This window comes from Mauremys reevesii, linkage group 4, assembly GCF_016161935.1.
Source record: "Mauremys reevesii isolate NIE-2019 linkage group 4, ASM1616193v1, whole genome shotgun sequence".
Taxonomy (NCBI): domain Eukaryota; kingdom Metazoa; phylum Chordata; order Testudines; family Geoemydidae; genus Mauremys; species Mauremys reevesii.
This window is the reverse complement of record NC_052626.1, coordinates 21,932,894-21,956,534: the sequence shown is the minus strand read 5'-3', so window position 1 is coordinate 21,956,534 and position 23,641 is coordinate 21,932,894. Positions and strand designations below refer to the sequence as shown.

General features: G+C 41.3%; 1 protein-coding gene across 3 annotated transcripts in view; it reads left to right on the top strand.

Moving 5' to 3' along the window:
* The window catches only part of WDR20 (WD repeat domain 20), a 60,230-nt gene that overhangs the window by 12,799 nt on the left and 23,790 nt on the right, over positions 1-23,641 (top strand). The gene's annotated exons all lie outside the window — the stretch shown is intronic.

Sequence of the window (23,641 nt, the reverse complement as noted above, 5' to 3'; positions counted from 1 at the left end):
GCCTGAGCAAACTGTGGTGTACACTTTTTCAAACCCTCTAGGGGAGAGGACAGCGATACTGAGCATAGGGGTGAGTGAAAGCCTTACAACCTCACATGTGCTAACTTACCATTTCCACTTATTGCTCTAGCATCAGCTGCATTGATGCATACAGATTTTTAAGTAATAAATACCCATTTGAAGTTAGATGGCAGTACTCTGTAGCAATGGAGTATTTGTCAATCCTATTCCATGTGTGCTGTGGCCTGGAGCCTTATTATGTCATGTATCAAAATATTACTTTGTAGTCTTCATTACATCTACATAAACTTTTTAAAGGGTTTTTGTTTAGTATGGTACCAGTAAATACTGTGTGGCTGTAGAATTCAACTGCTCTCTTGCCACTAAGTTTTAATGCAGTAGGACACGTCTAACTAAAATTGTTCAGAGATGTATTTTTATATGAAGCTTACTTATGAAAGGTGATATGGGTCAGATCAGTGGTTCTCAACCTATTTATCATTGTGGGCTGCATATGCAGCTCTCTGTTATGTAGGCCACATCCACACACTGTATATACTTACCTGTACATCTACCCCCCCCCCAAAAAAAAGTTTAGTATTTGTTATGTGACGACAATACAGTTCAAATCAATATAGCACCTTTCATTTCAACACTGGCAAATGTCTAAGAGCATTTTAAATTAGCCAAAAAAGTCAAAACATTACCTGTTAAAATTAACTTACTATAAGGGTGGCATGGTATGGTGTACTCCCACCCTCACTTCCGTGCGGCTGGGGTGAGCACCCAAAGAGCATGGCTGCGGAGCCACAGGGATTGCTGCCCAGCACTCAACCCTCCCCATCCAGGGACTGTGCCCCAGTAGCTACTCCCATCCAGGGACTGCCACCAGTGTGTCCCCCATGCATCAGCTGTACCTCCTTGCTGCGCCTCAGCCCCCCTTGGCTGCATGTGGCTCAGCAGTGCAGCCTGCCCTGCCCACCTGCCGCTGCGGTCCTAGTGCCAAGGAGCCTGCTCCAGCCAGGGATCCTGGACTTGCGATCCTGTGGTGTTGGGAGGAGCTGAACACCCTGGCCTCCTGCTGATGCTTCTGGGCCTGATCCTGTGCCACCCTATTTTCCACCCCCCCACTGGTTCTGTGCAGGTTCCCCCCTGCCCCGCCCTAGTTACAGCTGTGAGGATGTCACATGGGCCACAGCTGGGTGCTGATTAGGCCATAAGTGTCCCATGGTTTGAGAACCACTGGGTCAGATGAATACTTAAGAAATTACCATTCTATAATTGTGTTTTTCTTCAGATGCAAAAACCATCTACTTCTATCCGCATCAAATTAGCATATTACGCTAACCTGCTTTTCTTAACTTGATCAGCTGAATTTTGACTCTTGAACAAATTTGCATATACCCGGATGACGCAAAATGTATATGCTAAAAAGGCTCTTCATTTGAAGTAGTGACTTGTGGGTGCAGGTGTTAAAAAATTCACTTACCTGGTGCAAGTAGGAAGCTTTCCCAGATGAGTTAGACAAGAGTTAAGTCTTTCACATCAATTTTCCTAACATGGGTTGCAAACCTGGGGCCTCCTCCTAGTTTTTTAAAAAAAAACAACAAAAAAAAACAAACCCATAAACAGGTTCTTCTCCCAATCCTGATGATGTATGCCAGAGGCATCTAGACATATCTTCCAATTAACACATGTCCGTCCACCCTTGTATCTGGTATTAGGTCAACCTTAGTTCTGGCTGGAGGTCTTTGAACACTGCTTCCTTTATAATAGCTTCTTGCTGATCTTGAGTTGGTTAGAGGGTTTAGTACAAATCATTGTAAAGTGGAGTGAAGGAGGCTGCTAGTGAGATCTATCAGTGCTCTGAGAAGCCTAGTCCCCTGCCATCATAAAGTGCTGGAAAAAGTGAGGCTACTCATGTGCTGTCCCTTAGTCTTGCTTTGGAGCTCCATTTACATTTTTTTTGGTTTTTTTTTTGCATTAGCCCACATTTAGTGTTTGACAGATTTTAAGCTCCATGTCCTAATTGCTGGAAGGAGAAGGATCTTGGGCCTAAGTCTACAATAGAAACTTTTGCTGCCATAGTAATGTTGGTTATGAGTGTGATTCTTTTGGGCAGTCTTTCTGTGCTGGCAAAAATCATAGTGCAAATGATTATACTGGTATAAAAGTGCTTTTGCTGGTGTAAAGGAAAGATGGTTTGGTGATTAGGGCACTAGCATTGGACTTGGGAGACCTGGATTCAATTCCCTTCTCTGCCACAGACTTCCTGTGTGACCATGGGCAAGTCACTTAGCTGCTCTGTTTTCCCAGCTGTAAAAAAGAGATGATGTTTGTTACCCCCTTTGTAAAGTGCATTGAGATCTACTGATAAATGTGATAAGAGCTGGATATTAATTTCACTCAGCTGCTGTTTCTCAAAGCTATGAGCAGCCACAGAGGTGCTATGAACAGCCACAGAGGTACTGGAGCAGTTGGCTTGCAGAATTGGGAAGACAACACTGCTTTGTGTACGTACAGTTCTTATTCAGAAGACTTTCTTGAAGGACTAAACTTCATTTTTAAAGCTTTAATTTTGCAGATGTTGGCTTAGCCTTTCCCCACATTTCCCAGGAAAACCTTCCAGCTTATTAATGGTGAGTGGGCAAATGGATTTGTTAGGCACTAAGTACATAACCATTGCAGGAGGAGTAATTCCATCGCCATCTTTTTGTTGTTTTGTAAATAGAAATATAGAAATATAAAATTATGCTTTCTGCTGCTCTTGTAAATTGCAAAGCAGCAGACAACTTATTTTACTTGAATGCAGTTCTGGCTTTGATTACAAGTAACAAACATGTTGGGTGAAAGTAAAGTAACAGTTCTGTATGTTGGGAGACCTGGATTGTATTTGAGTGAGACTTTCTGCCTTCCACTCCTAGAACTTCTCAAATAAGGTTCTGGCTTCCAGTTTAGATGAAGTGTTTGGCCTGTCCGACATAGTAGCATAGCTCAAATATGGTTAGTCCCATCTACTCTGCAGGATGAATGTGTGTTGCGGCCAGGTCCTCAGTACATGTTTTTGCAGGTAGTCTCTTTGTCTGCCTCAGGTTCCTGCTTGTAAAATGAGAATATTTACTTGCCACACAGGGATGTTAAGAGAACCTTTTGAGAGACATGGAAGGAAAATGCTAGAAGTGTGAAGTAACATCAATACAGCAATTGGCAGTGTACAATATTGCATCTTTTCTGACTATGACCAGATATGGCTTGGAGTAAAAGCATAAACCAGTTGGGCCTCATTTTTGGTATTGAAGTAGTGGCTTCTCCTTGGCAGATACTTTATTTATTCAAACTACTACTATCAGACTGTTTTAGACTTCTAGAATAACAGGGAATTAAAGTTATAGAATATTTAATCTGATTTTTACACTTGTATTTTTTTAACATGCTGCAATATGATGGAATTATTTGGGTTGGGTATGTGTAAGAGAACACCAAAACTCTCTGGTATTCCTGTGAGTCAGTAAGACCTAACAGTCTGAAAAGATCCATGTTTACGGTATAGTAATTGGTTCAAAATCAAAATTGACTCATACTGAGCTATGTAATGAAGAGAATATAAAGTGATTATCAAGCACTGTTACAGTGGAATAAGTTTCTATAGCAACATCAGATGCAATACAGGGTGCAGTTATGCTGACTGCTTTGTAACAGAATTTGCCCTTCACAAATATCAAATGTACACTGTCAGATTAAAATGCTATATTTTATTATAGCAACAGATGATACTGAAATCTTGAGTGCTGGTTTTTCTGGTAAATTTCTGTTGTGTATTCTCCCCCCCCCCCCCCATTTTTTTAATCATATCTCAAAGTTTTATACCTAAACTGTGAGCTCTTTGTGGTAGGGACTGTCTTTACTGAATGTCTGTACAGTGCTTAGTACAATGGGGCCTTGATCTTTGATTGCTGTTAGGTATTTCTTCAGTACAAATACATAGTTCAGTTCCAACTGTGGGGAGTTAAAATTGGTCTGATTTGAAAAGGAATATGATCTTGCAGTCAGTTTGTGGATTCCCATTAGTATGAGGCTACTGGAATGTATTTTTAGTGAACTGTATGGCTTTGTTTATGCCGGCTGATATAATGAATTAATATGGCTTTAAAAATGTTAATTACACACAATGCTTAATTACTTTTTTCTGAAATGTCAGGGTATCTTTAAAGAGGGAAATATTCTTATTCATTAGGCTGCTCAGTTTCTTTACTTAACATTTTAAAAATTTCAGATGAACTGCAATTTTGTTTCTCACAGATATTTTAAAGAACTACTGACCAGTAGAGTATTTCTAATATCTGGATAGTTTTAAAATTAGAGCAAAACAAGTCTTCTAGCACCAAAATTGCATTCTAGCATGCTTACATTGTTCCTTAACAAATTGTCTTAATTTTGTGTAATATATAACTAAAAAACACTATATTGTTTTTCTGGGGTGGGGGGAAGAATCATATGAATTTCTCATTATACACCTCTACCTCGATATAACGCTGTCCTCAGGAGCCAAAAAATCTTACCGCGTTATAGGTGAAACTGCGTTATATTGAACTTGCTTTGATCCGCCGGAGTGTGCAGCCCTGCGCCTGCCCCCCCCCCCCCGAGCACTGCTTTACCACGTTATATCAGAATTCATGTTATATTGGGTCATGTTATATCGGGGTAGAGGTGTACTTAGCTGTTGGCTTCCGTTGTTTGTAGTCTCCAATACCTACCCAGTCTGTCTCTTAAGGATTGAAAACCTCTAACATCCTGATACTGCTAACCTCCCATGTAGCAGTTTGCATATGTTTCATAAAGCCTTCTTTTCCTGGTATCCCAAGAAAGAGAACAGCATATTCACTTCCCGTCGAAATGTGACTTTTTAAAAAGTTTTAGAGAAGAAATAAAGTGGCTTGTAACTAGCAATGGCTTAGTTTATGCACAGCACAGGAATGAAAATTTGTATGTATTCAGCAGCAAAGAGTCCTGTGGCACCTTATAGACTAACAGACATTTTGGAGCATGAGCTTTTGTGGGTGAATGCCCACTTCGTCGGATGCATGCATTCACCCACAAAAGCTCATGCTCCAAAATGTCTGTTAGTCTATAAGGTGCCACAGGACTCTTTGCTGCTTTTACAGATCCAGACTAACACGGCTACCCCTCTGATGTATATATTCAGTTGTTCAGCACAATTATGCTAAATATAATGCTGTTTGGTACTATATGATGAGCTTAACAAAAGACATAAGTTGTACAATACAAAATATGCAGTGGTGTGTAATCTTCATAGAAAATGGCAGATGGCCCTCAGTCAATGGAGTTGTTGTGCAGATGTAGCATGAACTTGATTTCAAAGGTGAGCAGAAGCCACTGAAAAGAGAAAACTGGAAAAATTTGAGAATGACAGGAGAAGATGAAAGGGAGAAATTGTATGAGAGGTGAGAATAGCTAAAGGGAGAACTATTGACTGTACAAAGATAATAGCAGTGTGGCTGAGAGGAGAGGACTAGTCCAACAGGTCAAGTAACTTTTTTGTGTGGGAAGGAGATCTTCATAGACTAGATGCCTTGTGAAATAGGCAGGTGGCGTTCAGTCTGTGGGATAGATGATTGTCGTGCTGAAAGTAAATAAACACCGTTTCCAAACTGCTTCATGTTTTTTGGCAATATAAAAGCAGTTCAGCTGCCTTTGTCTAAATGAGAAGTGCAACTTGTCAAAGGCAGCATTCATTGACAAATCTTAACAGTAGTTGTCCCACTAGTTTTACTTGTGTTACCAGTAAATAAATCTCTCATACTAATGTGGGGAGGATGATCCAATTTAAAATGTTAGGACTTAAACTACTTATTTTCACCTGAAAACATTTTCATGTCGCTTTTGTTGACCCAATGAACTAACTAGTCAAGAATATTTGCAGAACTACATCAGAATACTTGGTTTAGCTGGGATCTATTTGGCATGTTTGCATTGACTTGTTTTCCGTAAATCTAGTTCATCTCGTTTGTACAGTACCTTATTCACTGTTACATAATACTTTGAGAGGGCTGGCACTTCTTCCATGGGAAGAGAGGCTGGTATAAGTGTAGGGGGTTGCATGAAAGAAGGTATGACTTCAGGAGTGGGAGGAGACTAAAGGATCCATTGAAAGGTTGGGTGGAATGTAGGGAATAAGAGTAGGGTGAGAATTAATACCCTCTATTTCAGAGAGGAGAATCTGCAATACCCATGTTAAGTTTCTGGCTTTTGGGTAGCTGGGAACAGAATTAAGATGCAGTTCAAACTTTAAAATTACATTTAAGCTTATTGATCAAATTACTGTGGAGTAGTCTAGGAAAAAATTCTGAATCTGTCAGAATCCACTTAATTGGCTCACAGAAATGGTATACTTTCTTAATTGGAGATTGTAAAGGAACATATTGCAGTGCATTCCAAGGATTTAAATAATAGACGAATGATGCTCACAAGTCTATTTAAATGGTACATGTGGTTAATTGTAAGTAGTATTAGTAAGCATAGTTCATACTTCCAAACATCAGCTGACACCTGTAAATATTGCATTGTAGTGCCACCTTCTCATTTCAGGCTGACAAACTGTAGCCTGCTCTATACAGCTCTGATTTGGATTGTTTCCTACTTCAGCTGTGTTTTTACATTGCTACAGCAAAAACCGGGGCTAGTTTATGCAAAAGCAAAAACAACAACAACAAAACCCCTCTTCGCTCCCTTTTAACTCAAAAGGCTGCAGACATTTTCTTCTGACTTCCCATCAAATCACTTAAGCAGAGACTAAGGCCATGTCTACACTACCACAGGATCACGCACCTGCGATTGATGCTCTGGCGCTCGATTTAGCAGGTCTAGTGAAGACCTGCTAAATCTACAGCAGAGCACTCTCCGGTTGATTTACCTTACTCCTCTTGTTCCCGGAGGAGTACTGGAGTCAATGGGAGAGCATCTCCTGTTGACCCAGTGCAGTGTAGACACTACAGTAAGTCGACCTAAGCTACGTCGACTCCAGCTATGTTGTTATAGCTGGAGTAGCGTAACTTAGGTTGACCTACCGTGGTAGTGTAGACATAGCCTAGGCGTGGGAAAACATGTGTCCAAAAGGCGAATGGTTTAGAATTCGGAGCATGTGAAAAAGGAGGCAGGGGGTGTAATAGAAACTTTCAGTCTTCGCTGTAGAAACTGCTATAATTATGAATAAGACAACTTTGCTACTATAGGTAGTTTATTTAGTGTTTCAAGAGATAAAACTAAGGATATTGGATTTTTTTTGTATGAAGCAAAATTGAAACTGTCAATTCATCTCAACTTGTGTCCCTACATTATAGTCTGATACAATTGCATGAACAACTAATGCTGTTATGTAATCCAGTGCATTTGCTGTTTAGGTGACACCAGACCTCTTTGGTCTCAAACTTTCACAACGAGGAGTGGGAACTGTAACTCTTTTAATTTAAAAGTCTACTACTTCTGTGTTAAATCCCTGTCTACCCTACAATTTCAGGCTGAGTTTTTAACTAGGTAGTGGCTTTGGCTCCAAAAATAATTTGTTTCTGGACACACTGGCCTGGTCTATGCTGACAGTTCTTGGGAAATTTCTCACTAGTGTTAGGAGCAATGGAAATATTAATGTGAATTGGCTGCTGACTAGAGCTGTGAGATTTTCTGGGAGAAAGCAAAATTATTTTAATTCTATTACTTTAAATATGTAGAAACAAACATCCTGAAAAGATTGGTAGGTGTCTGTCAACTAGTCTCTGCTGACTTCATCTCTGAAACAAGTTCTTTGGTTATAATGCAGTTGGGGTTTTTAAAAATTCCTTGGAAAACTTCCCAAGGCTAGACACAGCCTATTCTTTCTGCAAGGCCAACTGCAGTGCACCAGGGATCTTTGAAAATCTCCCAGAATCCACTGCTTACTGAGCTATGCCTGGAAATGTGGTATAGATGTCTGGAGAACTTGGACCTGATATAGTTAGAATGGTGCTATAACAGTGTGGATTCACTGAACAGTGTGTGCTTTAACTGATTCTATAGAAGGTTCAATTGAAAATGGATAAAATGTCTATTGTAAACATGGCTTTGGATCTAGTTGAGACTGCCACTCTGCCATATTGTAACAGATGCAGTCAGCATTGGCTCACAGTGCAAAAGGTGGTCTCTTTCTGTGAAGGTCTTCAGAATTTCTCTCTCCTTCATCCCCTTTCCTGGTTTGAAAAAAGCCAAGTTTGTTAATCTTCATGGTGTTCTGCAAAGCCTTGTCTCTTTTTCCAGCTTTTAAGGGGAGAAAAAGGGTAAGCCCCAGGGTTTGTAGATGTGTGCATACTCTGAGTGGTTTTTTTTCTCTCCCAGTTTATGGGGGGAGAGGTGGTTTTGATTTTATACCCTTACTATTTGGCAAGGCTGATCAGAGCTTTGGATAAATGCGTTCCAAGTTTTATAGAAATGGAAACAAATATTTAGAATTGTTTAATGTTAGACATTTTTAAAAAATCACAACTCTTCGCTTTAGGCACCTAGTCTGAATTTTCTTCAGAAGTGTTGAATATCCATTGACTTCAGTGGAGGCTATGGATGCTTCATTCTTCCTGGAAAACTGAACCAGTCTTATTCCTATGCCTAACTATAGATTTGTGCCCAAGATTCTGGCCTTAAATGATAAAGCCATTATGAGTTCTGTCTCATTCATCCAGCAGACTTTATACACTGAAATACTTCTGAAAGTGACTCTTCACTTTCAAAGCACTTATGGTTTTTATACAGGACCTAAAATGAATACATAAAAATTGTTATGCAAATTTTACTGAGAACTTGAACACAATTTTTTTCTAATCTTATTAGTTTTGTCAAAAATGAACAAGCTAACCCTATGTAATGGCCTGAAACACTTAATTTTGAAATACTGGGATAGTCCCTGTTTTTATAGGATTTTGCAGGAACTTTTCAGCACACCTAAAATATCCTGATTCTGCATTTAGTGAATTAAACATCTGGTTTTGATAATCACAAAACTGTTAGTATCTTGCAGGGTGGATTTGATTTAAATCAATTTGATTTAAATCACTAGTCAGGAAGACTTGATTTAATCATGGATTTGTAGGTAAAAGTGCGTTCTTGTTGGTTGTTATAACCTTAATACATATTCTTCACAACTCAGATGTAGGTTTCATTTTTAAAAGGTACACACTATACATTTTTTAAGTGATTTTATTTTTGAAGACTTTTCAGATTAGTTTTACAGCTGTATCAGAAACTGAATGATTGGTTATTTCACTTACCAAAGGTAATTGAAGCAGATTTTTATAAGGTCATTGGGAGGTGAACTGTCTCCAATTCAAGAGGTTAATCATTAATATTTGGAGGATTTTCTTGCCATGCTGTATTAGGAGGAGATAATCACCAGCCAGACATTTAAATTGTTTTATTAAACTAAAACAACATTATGTATTCCTGGATTTTTTTCTTCAACAGCAAACATAATTTTTTTAACAAAACAAACAGATGAATTTTTGAATTCAGTTAAACATTCAAGTTTTTTAAAATAGCTTTGTTTTTGTTAAAATTGTTTTGAATTAAAATAGTTAAATTACATTATTTTATTTAAAAAAAAATCATTTTCCTGTTTGTTCATAATCTGGAAAAGGAAAAACAAGCTTTCCTGCTTTTTAGGTCCCAAACAATTTCTCAATTTGGAATGAATTAGTCCAAAGGAAGAAAATATTCTTTTTACACCAGCAGAAGAAGCTACTGCTGTTAAAAGTGAAGTTATCACATCAACAGTCTCTGAATCCAAGTGCTTAATGATTTCCTCCAGTTCTCTGGTGTGACTTTCTTTAAAACATCATCATCAAACATATATTTCTTGAATGATTCTTATTCCCACACTGGGTTTCTTTTTGGCCTGCTGCCATTATAGGTTTTCCCTTCCAGTGGGAGAATGGTATGGTAGATCTCAAATCAATGAAGGCTACAGTCGGAAACATAGGCACCAACTTCTCATGGTGCCAGTGGGTGCTCGTGCCCCCCGGCCCTGCCCCACCCTCATCCTAACCCCTTCCCCCAAAGTCTCCGCCCCTTATTGGACCCCTCCCCAAATCCTCACCCACTGCCCTGCCTCCTCCCCTGCACACACCGCATTCCCCCTCTTCCCCCCCTAGCGCTTGCCGCATGAAACAGCTGTTTTGCGGTGGCAAGTGCTGGAAGCGAGGGGGGAAAAGTGGGCATGTGGTGCACTTAGGGGAGGAGACGGAGGTGAGCTGGGGCAGGGGCGGGGTGGGCAGATTTTTCCCTGTGGGTGCTCCAGCCCCAGAGCACCCACGGAGTCAGCGCCTATGCTCAGAAAGACCTCAAGACTTCTGGAATATGCTGCTCAACCAGTTTCACTTTTGTTTCTACTGCCTGTCCCTCCCTCCCTTCTCACATTTATCTCCAGACTTCTTCTCCTTGTCCAGATCTATTCCACCCCCAACAATCTTCTATTCATTGAACTTTTTGAAACTTTGCACTTTTAGAGAGAGGTAGGGGATTGACTGTGTACACAAATTTGCAGAGGGACAATAGAGTTGAGGTCTGTTATTTCTCACCTCTGTATATTTATTTATTTATTTTAAAACATTTTTGCTGTTAACAAGCATGTTACCTCTGGGGGGAGACATCCACAGTTTGAGAACTGTAAAACTAAGCATCTCTGATGGTATTTTCTAGGCTGAGCACTGAGTCCCATTGGGTAGATTATTTAGGTTAATCAACACAGAAGCCCCGGGAACCCCATAAGATTGGATCCCTAATCCATGAGCTATTGGAACTCATTTACAAAACTTTTCTTAAACATTATATGAATGTATTGTCTCATACTATAGAATCAGAATTTATAATCGCTATTCTATGATGAGATCTTTGAACTATAATGTATCTTCATTAAAACGATCTTTAGATAGGTTTTTACTTCAAAAAGCATTTTATTAAAATCCAATTTTATTTTTTTATCATTGGTTTTTATCCACCCTGGTATCTTGAACAAACAAGTAAATTTTGCTCTGTTTGTGGGGAAAAGATAGTCCAGGGGAACAAGTGCTCAGAAGAATAAAGTTTTTTGGAGTGAAAAGAGAGAGGAGATATGTACATGCTACTGAAGTTGTTGTGTTTAGATTGAATGTTAATGGCATTTATTCAGTATTTTGTGATTAAACTTGTTCAAAATACTTCATTACTAGAAAAAAATCATCCCATACGACTGTTACTGAAGCAAAGCAAAGTTATGCACACACAAGTATTTACAAGATCAGGGCCTTCACTCTTCTATGTTTACAGCACAGGGCATCTGACACAAATTAAGAGCTGCAGGACACTTTCCAGGGAAGTGCAGTGTCATGAAATGGGTGGTGGGGATGGCTGTGTTGCAGACCTTAATATCATGTAATGTTTTTCTCATTCTCTCCTACTGATTCAGTCTTATGTCTATTTTCCTGATTCTTTAGTTTTTTTTAAATAGTAGTGTTGTTTTTTTTAAAGCAGGCCACCACAGTTTCTTTGCTGTCTCTCCCCCCTCCCTCAGTTCTCTTTCCTTGCTTTCCCCATCTAAATCTCCATTTGAAGGCAAACTTGTTTGTTTTTATTTCTGGTCTTAGTTGAAACTTGCAGATCTCCATTTATAAGCTGGAAGCAGATGAGCCAGTTTTAATCGTGCTGTTCTGAATACTGAACTACTGTGCACCACATCTGAGGAGTTGGGTATAAATAAAATTTTACAAATTTAATTGCTACTAGTGGGGCTTCTCTTTTAAAAATAAAGCTGCTAAACTTTAAAAAGTTTGCTTTCATGTTACATGTAGTGACTATTAGCTTTTTTGTGATATCAGAATCCTAAATAAGATCTCATTGCAAATCTAGGAAACACTTCTTTTCTCAAAGTCATGGCATAACCAGCCTTTCATAACCTAGGTGAGAGACAACAAAATTATCTGTATCTACACAAAATAGCATTAATGTAGCCTTCAGGGTGAGGAAATCAAGTCACGTGTAGAGCAATATTAAACTTGAAGCTCAATCTTAACTCTGCCCTGATGTATCTCAGGGTATGGCTACACTTGCAGGTGTGCAGCGCTGGGAGTTACAGCTGTCTTTGTACAGCTGTGTAGGGAAAGCGCTGGTGTGTGTGGCCACACTCACAGCTACTAGCGCTGCAGTGTGGCCACATTTGCAGCATTTACAGCGCTGTTGGGAGTGATGCATTATGGGCAGCTATCCCAGCATTCAAGTGGCAGCAACGTGCTTTTCAAAAGAGGGGGGTGGGGTGGAGTGTGACAGGGAGCGGGGGGGAGAGAGAGAGTGGATTTTTGGACCCGACACTGTGTATCAGCTCCCTGCCTTTCAAAATCTGAAAATTTCCCCGACCCCTTACTCTTAACCGCAAACAGCCTGCAGACCAGATAAGCAGCTGCTCCAACAGACTCCCTTTCTCTGCCCTGCCCCTGCTGTTTCTCTCCTCAAGCAAACACTCATGCCCCTGCCTGCCTCATTCACAGCAAGGTAGTGGGTTATCTCAATTGATTGTTGACAGTCAGTTACAGATTGATCACAGCAAACAGGAGCTGTGTTTGTTTTTTAGATAAGCAGCTCCCAGAGCCCCGAGTTCACAACAAAACAGAGGCATCATAACAAAACAAAGAGTAATTTAGTTAAAAGCATTCTGGGATATCTCCTAATACCTTGGAGGCCAATAACAGCGCTGGTGTGTGGCCACACTTTATGAGCAGCGCTGCAGCACCAGCACTGCACTTGTCATACCTCAAGCAGACCCAGGTGTACAGCCAGCGCTGCAGCCAGGGAGTTGCAGTGCTGGATGTGCCCTGCAGGTGTGGACAGTTACTAATTGCAGTGCTGGAAAGCCTCCACCAGTGCTGCAACTCTCAAGTGTAGCCATACCCTCAGTTTAAGATATGCACAGCTGAAAGAGGCTTAGAAAAGTTGTAACTCAATTTAAACAATTGAACTTTATCAACTATGCTTGTTTTTTCACTGCTCTATGATATAAAGGCTTTTTTGCTTGTATTTACAGTATAAATATTGGGAATATCAATTGTTTTCCTTAATTTTCCTGTAGAACTTCTGGGAGGAGGAATGTGTGTCAGGTGTATATTAGATTACACCTTAATTGAAGAGGTGGGAATGTTGAATCTTTAACAATGTTATCACTCAAGTTAGATCTTTAGGTAGGCTTCTTCTTTTTTTTTAAATTAAAGTCTGAATAAAGTCTTCTCTTGTCTGTAAGATCAATAGAGCTGTTATCCAATGGGATGTCAGCCTACATGCATTATATAAATAGAACTAGAGCTGTAAGTTTCAGAGGGAATGGTGTGATCAGATACAGTAACTCCTCACTTAAAGTTGTAGTTATGTTCGTGAAACAATGTTTAAATCTTATGGGACAATTGGACTTGTTTATGTAAATGCGGGGGTTAGATTCCAAGGAAATTTTTGGGGGCAGACAAAAGGCATTATATGGTATACTGTACAGTACTGTACTGTGGTTGGGAAGTGCCCCTGGCTTACCCCACACAGGCATAGCACCTGCAGGCAAGGATGCTAAAAGCACCTTTGCAGCACCAGCGGCAGCTTCCCCGGAGAACAGGCTCGGATTTTGCCGGGAATGCGCCAGGCCTGCCTCGTCCCACCCCCACTCCACCTCCTCTCCAGAGCTTGCCACATCTTCTCTCTCTCCCTCCCCCCCCACCCCCCCCGCCCCCGGTCCTAAGCTTAGGACTTTCTGGGAGGGAGGAGGAGGATCAGAGACACGATGCTTCTCTGCTCCTGTCCCTCCCTCCCAGAAAGTCCTAAGCGCTGCCAAACAGCTGTTTAGTGGCATTTAGGATTTTCTGTGAGGGAGGGGGAGGAGTGGAGACGCGGGGCTTCCCTGTTCCCTCCCAGAAAGTCCTAAGCGCTGGGAGGGAGGGAGGGGGAGGAGGCGGAGAAGCGGAACTTGTGTAATGCTCCCTTGTAAAGTCACTGCTCTTCCACAGAATCTTACAAGCAGGCAGCCAAATGATGTTATAAGGGAACATTACACAACTTTAAACAAGCATGTTCCCTAATTAAGCAGGGACGTAACATTTGAAACAACGTTAAGTGGGACAACGTTAAATGAGGAGTTACTGTACACTGAAGAGCCTGAGAATTTTTTGTTCTGCCTCCATACCTCCAGGAAGGTTTACCTGGTCTGCTGCAGAGCAAAAACACTATTTAAAAAGAGTCCATAAATTTACTTTCTGTAGCTGTCTCCCCACAGGGAAAGTATGCAGATCCATACGCCCCTACTTGTAGATCCTTGAAGGTAGAAACCAGACCTTGTCAATCAGGGCATTGTCCTGGGAGTTGTCACAGCCCTGAAAATCCATCCAGCCAGTTTAAACTGCCTCCCGCAATGGTCTCTCAGATTCTTTGTGAGACAGCCCTGATGTAACTCAGCCAGGCTCACTATGAGATCCAGTGAGGCAAAAAGTATGGCCGTGTTAAGGCTTCCCTGGCTCTTTCCTCAAATGGGAATGGAAACATCAGTAAAATTCAAGGAACCAGCACATCTGAAAAGTGTTTACTTCAAGTGTTACTGATTTCTATAGCACAGCAACAGATGCAGTGTTCCCTTTAGATCGCCTCTTCAGTGATATATTATTATATTAAGACATAGAAACCACTCTCTTCTGTACTAGAACTAAGGAGGGAAGGGGGAACCCTGTAAGGTTATTGTATACTTACTGGCTGGGCTACGAGTGGTTAATTATGCTTGTTTTCCTTTTGTAACCTGAGAAACTGGGAAGGAAAGGTAAGACATCAGGGAAAGACACTACAATTCTGACTATAATGTTGCTCCTTCACAGAGGAGACTTCTAAAGCTTAGTTTTTCCAGTAAAATCAGGAGTAAGGGGTGCAGGGACTCTCTTCCTCTAGTTAAGTATTATAAAAACCTTCAAAGGGAAAAAGCTCTAAAAAGAGCAGAGACTGGGGGAGGGGGGGATCCTGGTAACTCTTCAGATTTGTTTAAGGGCTGTTATAAAGAGGACAGTGATCACTTGTTTTCCGCATCCACTGAAGATAGGGCAGGAAGTAATTATCTTAATTTGCAGCAAGAGAGATTTAGGGCACAGTCTTCACTGGCAGTGTTAAGCGGTGCCGTGGCAGAGTTTTAACGTGGCTTGTGTAGTCTAAAAAAAGCACCTCCATGAGGGACATAGCTGCCAGTGCTGGTGCACCGTCTATACTGGCACATTACAGCACTGAAACTTGCAGCGCTCAGGGGTGTGTGTTTTCACACCCCTGAGCGAGAAAGTTGCAGCGCTGTAAAGTGCCAGTGTAGATAAGCCCTTAGGTAGATATTAGGAAAAAACTGTAAGGATAATTAAATTCTGGAATAGGCTTCTGAGGGAGATTGTGGAATCCACATCCTTGAAGGCTTTTAAGAACAGGTTGGACAGACATCTCTCAGGGATGGTCTAGGTTTTGTTCGTTCTGCATTGTTGCAGGGAGTGGACTAGGTGACCTCTCAAGGTCAGCCCTATATGGCTATAATTTTATGAAAGGAACAAGAAAGGGCCCAAGAAGTGCAGAGAGGCTCCTCATGTTCATCTTCCAGGGAGCAGGGTCGGCTCTCTTCCACAAGTAATTTGTTATGACTTGTACTCCCCAAATTTAACTCTTTTCTGGTTAAGGAACTGACAAGTATGTATTTAAAATAATAATAAAAAGACACTTCTTTCATACACCTATTGCCTCCACAACTTGTGCAAGAGCCATGAATGCCTGATCACTCCATATTGCCCACTGTCATTCAAGATCAGAGGATCCTCTGGACTGGGATCCTTCTTTTGAGAGAGATTTCCTTAGCTGTGGTAGGAGATTGTGTGCCCCCCGAACAGCATGAGATTTACAGTAAGCAAAGAGCTTATTGTTACAACACCAGCTTTGCCTGAGGCTGTGGAAAGCCAATCCCAGGCAAGACAGGTATTGGTAACCACTGAGTAACCTAGAGGTATGTGCATTGACTGTAAATGGAGCTGCCATGGAAACTGCTTAAATAAATTTAAAAAAAAAATGTAAGACGGCCTTGTAGTTCAAAAGGAAATATACACCCTACTATCATCTTGGTACTCTTTTCATATAGCTATATCATCTTTCAGGCAAGTTTGACTACAGGCTGACCGATGTCGTTTCCCAAGTAGAGAAGTTTTCAGTTCCCGCTAGTCTCAGTTGAGTGTGGTAGTGAGTGTCAGATTCTCGGATTTATTTTCATGGACCCGGATCTTGCAGAGCAACTTTTCTCCCAGGGTGAGCCTCTCTGTGTAGGCTTGGTCAAAGCCTCCCTCTCTGGGCATGCAGGCAAGGGATTCAGTGCGGGGCAAATGAAGTATCAAGTCCAGGGAATCTGAGTACTGCCCTTACTGAGCTTTCCCAACAACAATTTTCTCTGTCAACCTCAGAATCTAATGGTAAGCACCCACAGGGCAAAAGAGAGAGAAGGAAATGAGAAGTAAGTACAGCGATCCATTGCTGTGGACACTATCGTCCCCCAACTCATCACAGGGAAAAAACAAAGCATTCCTAAAAAGATTCTACTACTCAGGAAAGCTAATCCAGGCAGAGGTGTCCTTCCTGTTTGTTTGTCTTCTGATGCTGATTCCTCCAAGGAGGGGCAGGTTTAAGAAGGAAGCACAAATCTGGATTTTGCAGGTACAGGAGTCCTTCAGTGTCCTCCTGCAAGGGAGGGACAAGCTTCAGAATCAGAAGAGGAAACAGGAGGGGAAAAGAAGGGAGAACTCTTCCGGTTAGAATTTTTCAAATCTGTGCTTCAGGACAGCTTCCAATTTAGGTCTACCTCCTGAGGAAACTTCTAAGACTAAGAGGAGGAAGTAGGTCAGAAGAATGACTACACCACTCGGAAGTGTTATCCCTCATATCCAAAACAGCTGTATATTGCCCTCAATACAGTCTTGATAGATGTGATCAAGGAGGAATGGGAATCCCCAGGAAAAAAAAGAAAAGACCAAGCAAGGTTGTTATGCATTTCAAATTCCTGAAAAATCCCAGACTCAAGAAGCAAATGTTTAATGTCCACGCTGGTGACAATCAACAAAGTAGACTTTCTGTCATTATTTGAAAAATGAGAACAACTTCTTCCCCATTTGTCAGTCTTGCTTGTGGATGTGCTGTAGTTGGCCAGAGTGCACATTAGAAATCTCCAGTCATTTCTGCTGTCCCTATATCATCGCACTTTAGGAGAGTCCAAATTTCTTAGAGCCTAATAATTTCTAAGATGGTACTCATGGTTCAAGAATGGATTACCTAGAGCTAAGGTGGACAGAATAGGACTTGCATCCAGTGCCAAGTTCAAGAGATAAAGGGCCCACACAAATGAATTCAATACAGGGAACTTGGATGGAGCAGAAGAAACAGTATAAACAGGTTGGCGCTCAGGACAACTTGCTATGAATTCAGTGCTCTCTCCCCATAGATGAATGTCATATGCTAATGGTGAGGGACAACACTACTACAGTCGCCTACATCAATAAACAGCGTGGGACAATGTTGTCATCCCTGTCCAATGAAGCCCATCTTTGACATTCTGGGTGGAGAAAGAACCTACAGTCCCTCAGAGCTCTAAATACTGGAGCAAAGAGGAAGATGGTTACCAGCTGGCTAAGCAAAGAACAGCTACATCAAGCAGAGTGGAGTGTGAACCCAGAAGCTTCACTTTCTAGTGAGGAATTTCAGCGTCCTTTCAAACCTGTTTACATCTGTAAGATCCCCTCCTTTCCCTCCTGAAAGAGATCCAAAGATAGTAAGCATAGGTGCTCCCTGAGGTGGCCAGTAGCCCTCCTGTATGCTTTTACTTGTTCTCTCTCTCCTTCTCGCCCCCCCGCTACTCAGAACTAACCAGAAGACGAAGGAGAGTGCACTGGTAATAATGGCTCTGCATTGGTTGAGACAGCCCTGGTTCTCCAGTCTTTCAACATGGCTCAGTCTGATCTCATTGTCCTCCCTTTTAAGGCAGGATTTGCTTTCTATGGGACTGATGTATCAGTCAGAGTACAGAAGACTGTGTGGCTTTTGAATGGTCTTGTAGGGGACATGGGATATACAGAAGCTTGTAAGCTCCACTCTGCTGACACCTAGAAAAACTTCCACAAATTTTCTATTCTGTGAACCTGGTGGAAGTCCAAGGGGCGGTGCAAGAAACATTGCTTTTCTCTGAAGGGCTAAAAAATAATGAGAAAAACAAACTGATTTTATTAAACTGCATTTTTAATTTAAATACATTTTTCTTTTGGAAAATAAAACATTTAATGTTGAAACTTGTATCCAGTTTTAAGGCCTAATTTTCCAATTAATTTAAATTAATTAAAAATATTTAAGCAGTATATGCTTGATGCCAAAGTATTAAAGTCAAACCATTGAACTGGTAGAAGTTGCTAACTATGCACCTGGAATCAGAGTTTACTGAAGTGCTAAACCAGCTTTGACAGCAGATGCCTCTTCTGCAGGTGCATAAAATACTTTCTTAATTTATTGAATAATTATTTCCCAACTTTGAATGAACTAAGGTGGAAGATGAAAAAGCAGAAAATCTTGTTTTCCTCTTCCAATCTCTGAATAAAAATAAAGGTGTGAAAGGATGAGATCTAGTAGATCTAAAAACCCTGAAGGGACATGGTGACTAGAAATAGTACAATTCACTAACTACAGATATTTTCTGTTTCACAAATCAACTTTAAATACAAACCTGTTTTTATAAACTTAGTTTTTTTCTGCTGTATTCAGCACCTTTATTTAAATAACTGTTGAAAACTGTTTTGTGCATTTTGATTGAATTCCAACTTCCATCCAAATGCAACTTGACACAGATCATGAGTACATTAATCTTGTAAATCAAATGATCATTTGCCATTTTCTAAGATAAAGTAAAACATTTTTCAGGTTCTTAAATTGTGTTAAACTATATAATTGCTTAAATGTGAAAAGAGAGTATGATCCTGGTTAGTAAAAAGTTCCAAATTTAGTGTAAAGGCAAATCAACATGGCTTTTATGATTACTAACCGGTGAGAATCAATTTTCTTTAGAAAAATAAATAAAAATGCAAAAGATTAAAATCAATCATTTAAATTAAGATTTCCTGCTTCCTGATTTAAATTATGGTTAAAATTGGTGATTTAAATTACTTTGATTTTAATAAATTCACCCTGTTTTCTCCTCTGCCATCTGATTGCAGATTTTAGAATTCTTACAGGAAGGTCTGATCAGGGATTTCAGTGTCAACATTTTAACACTGAAACAAATGGCTGCACTGTATAGCATACTTTCCTCCAAAGGCCAGAAGACTATCTCTTTACCTGAGATCTTGAGCATTTCCTCAGCGTTGCATCTTTACTTCATTCTCCTAAGAGTCATCAAACAGCATCATGGGACCTCAGTTTGGTTGTTAATGCCCTGAATCTGCGTTTTTTGAGCTCCTTAGGAAAGTATCCATGTATTTTGTCTCCAGATGGTTTTCTTGGTAGCAGTTACTTCTACCTGGAGGGTATCAGAGGTAGGGGGCTTCCCTCTGGAGGAACAGTACTGCAAATTTCACAATGATGTGGTTCTCTGAACAGACCTGGTCTTTATCCCAAAATTAACTTTTTTTTTCTTCACAGTCCAAGAAATGGTGCTTCCCTCTTTGTCCAAAACATCGCATCCAGCAGAGATGCTCGGACATACATTGAATGTTTATAGAGCCCTCAATATCTACATCAATCACACACAGGCTTTTCACGAGTCCAGTGCTCTAGATATTCTCTACCATCAGGATGTAAAGAAAAGCACTGAAATTTACTATTTCAGGTGGTTGAGATGATGCATCCATGAAACCTACAAATCAATCTGTCTCCATTAACCAACCACATAACCCACTCTTGAAAATGGTGGTGGCCTCTGCAGGGTGGCCACCTGGTTGTCCGTTTATACTTTATCAATTTTACAACTGCATGTTCAGGTATCTATGGGTATCATCTTCGGTAGGAGGGTGCTACAAGTTATGCTCTCCCAGTAGAGGAGGAGGAATTTAAACACAACTATACTCATTTTTAACATCTCCTCCCTCCCCCTCCCCACCAAGGGTTGCTGCTGTAAAAATTCCATTGGTTAACAGATGCATGGACCTTGTAGATGAAAGAGGATAAGAATTTTTTTCTGAGTTATAAGGCCTAGAGATCTGATGAAACTGTTCCCCCCCCCCCAAAGTTTGGAGCTGGATTTTTCATGTAAAATAAACTGGAAAATTAAGGCCTTGTACATCAAAAGGGCACAAGCCCTTTTGGGCAAGTCACATAGATACAACATATACCTGTACCAACTCAAATATGAATATTCCTATAGTTGTCATAAGTTCTGAACCTTCGAAATAGCTGTCTTTCCATAGTATGAAGGCAAGCAGAGTGTCACTGAAACAAGTGTAAAGGCACAGCTCCTTTCCTGTCATCTTGAAGCCCCCAACTGCATCTAACTTTGAGGATGTGGTATGATTTCACATCTTAATTGAAGGCATGGGTGTGCTGAATCTCTAGCATGGACCTCCTTCCTAAATTGTTCTCCATGTCTGCTGAAAGTAGGGCAAGAAGTAACAGTCTTCAGGGGAGATTGAGTTTAGATATTAGGAAAAACTTTATAAGGATAGTTAAGTTCTGGAATAAGGTTCCAAGGGAGGCTGTAGAATCCCCATCATTAGAGATGTTTAAGAACAGGTTGGACAAACAGTTGTCGGGGATGGTCTAGAGGTATATTTGAGCCTGCCTCATTAGAGGGGCTTGACTAGATGAGCTCTTGAGGTCCCTTCCAGATTTACATTTTTCTTCTATGGTTGCTTGACCAGTGTCAGGGTACGTCTAAGGCGGGTAGTGATCGATCTATCGGCGATCAATTTATCGCGTCTAGTGTAGATGTGATAAAATTGATCCCTGATCACTCGGCTGTCGACTCCAGAGCTCCATCGTGGCGAGAGGCGGAAGCGGAGTCGATGGGGGGAGCGGCAGCAGTCGACTCACAGCCAGGTAAATCGACCTAAGATGCGCCGACTTCAGCTACACGAATAGCATATCTTAGGTCGACACCCCTTCTACCTTTCTCCACCCGGTGTAGACCTATCCTTCGTTCTTGACGTGAAATGGGTGTAAAGAGAAGGGTTTTAAAAACAATTTAAAATAGATTCTTTCAGCTGCTCATCTTTCACTGTTGAATCTTGTAACAGAGCCAGAGAACAATGAAATGACAATCAGTCTTCTAGGACAGAAAAGAGACTTTAGGGGAGACAAATGAAATAGTCTCAATGTCTCCAGTCTGTTACATGGAAACTATTCCATGCCTCTAACTTTCTTTGCCAGTCTGAGCCCTTTTATTTACCAAGGGTTGTGGGGGATCCATTTCTTCCTCCAGAAAAAATATTAAGGTCCCAGTAATCCAGACAGTGTGTGTATAGACTATATGAGATTCTTATTGTACAGAACAATGATAGAGAATAGAGTCTCCTACAAATATCTTTATGGTATAGGCACCATAAAAAACCCCTGTGAATTACTGGTATTGCCGTAGTGCCTAGGAACCCAAGTTGCAGACAAAGATTCCATTGTGCTAAGTGCTGTACAAACACAGAACAAAGACAGTTCCTGCTCTGAAGAGCATACAATCTTAAGTATAAGACAAGAGGCAACAGATGAATTCAGACATGACTGAGTACAGGTAAACAATGTGACAATATTTGTTAGCATGGTAGCTGTGGTCTCAGCAACTATTGTCAAGTTTTTTGTAGGCAAAGGAAGGATTTGAAGGAGGGTAATGAGTGAGTTTACAGGGAACTGCTCACAAGCACGTGGGGCAGAATGTGGAAAAAGCATGAAAGTGCTTGTTAGAAACTAGATTGTTAAATTTTCAATATGATTCTTTAGGAGCAAATATTGAAGAGTGCAGATAAGGAGCTCAAAGTGGCTCCAGAGCTCACTAGTGTAGAAATGGCCTAAGAGACCTGGTGGCTAAAAATGTTTCCTGTGGTGTAATCTGTACCCCACACAACTCTGCCTAGCAACAAGTGCAGTAAGTCCTCACTTAATGTAGTTATGTCCCTGAAAAATGTGACTTCAAGCAAAACGATGTTAAGCGAATCCAATTTCCCCATAAGAATTAATGTAAATAAGGGGGGTTAGGTTCCAGGGACATTTTTTCACCAGACAAGACTGTGTGTGTGTGTGTGTGTGTGTGTGTGTACACACACAGAGTAAGTTTTAAACAAACAATACTGTACACAACAAAGATGATTGTGAAGCTTGGTGGAGGTGGTGAAGTCAGAGGGTGGGATATTTCCCAGGGAATGCCTTAGTGCTAAATGATGAACTAGCAGCAGGCTGAGCACTCAAAGGTTAACATGTTTATGTAGCCTCACACTCTACAAGATAGCACAAATCGAGGGAGGGGAGACAGCATGGCAGACAGAAACAGTGTTTGTGTGTGAGAGAGAGAGATGTGCATTGCCCATTTAAGTACGCTGACCCCACTAAGTACATTGCCTTTTTAAGTAGATCAGCAAGTTTGAGACAGCAGCTGCTGCTGCCGGCTCCCTCTGTCCTGAGCCCTGTCATGTCCCTCCCTGCTCTATAGAGCTGGGGTAAGCGGGGGGCAGGGGGAGGAGGACATCCTGACATTAAACCACCCCCACCCCCCCCGGCGCACAGCAAGCAGGAATAAGGTGACCAGATGTCCCAATTTTATAGGAACAGTCCTGATTTTTGGGTCTTTTTCTTATATAGGCTTCTATTACCCCCGCCCCCCCCACCTCTCAATTTTTCACACTTGCTATCTGGTCACCCTAAGCAGGAGGCTCTCGGGAACAGCTCCAAGGCAGAGGGCAGGAGCAGCACTTGGCAGTGGCGGGAGGGACAGCTGAACTGCTGGCAATTGGTAGCCTGCTGGGTGGCTGCCGCATAGGGAACTTAGGGGAGCGGGGAGCTGAGGGGGGGGCTGTCGATTCACCCTGGTTCCAAGCCCCCACCAGCTAGCTGCAATTGGCTGCTCTTTCTGCAAGCAGTGGACAAAGTAGATGGCTGCCAACAACGTTATAAGGGAGCATTGTGCAACGTTAAACGAGAATGTTCTCTAGTTGATCAGCAATGTAACAACAAAACAAAAGTTAACTAGGACGACTTTAAGTAAGGGGTTACTGTGTGTGGGAAAGCTATTGCCAGAAAAGTTGGTGGGGGGCAGGAGATCTTTTTCCCCCCCGTCCATCAGAGCATCCCTTCTCAAAGGAGCCCTGGTGGAAACGTGGCTGTGTAGAGGCTGGAGCCTAGATAATATTCTTTGAGTGTCATTAATCCTCATGTGGTATGTAGTGTAACCACAATGGGTGTACATGAGTCAGTATTTACTAAAACTGAAAGACATATGTAATTCGGGGGGGGAGGGATAGCTCAGTGGTTTGAGCATTGGCCTGCTAAACTGAGGGTTGTGAGTTCAGTCCTTGAGGGGGCCACTTAGGGATCTGGGGCAAAAATAATTGGTCCTGCTAGTGAAGGCAGGGGGCTAGACTCAATGACCTTTCAA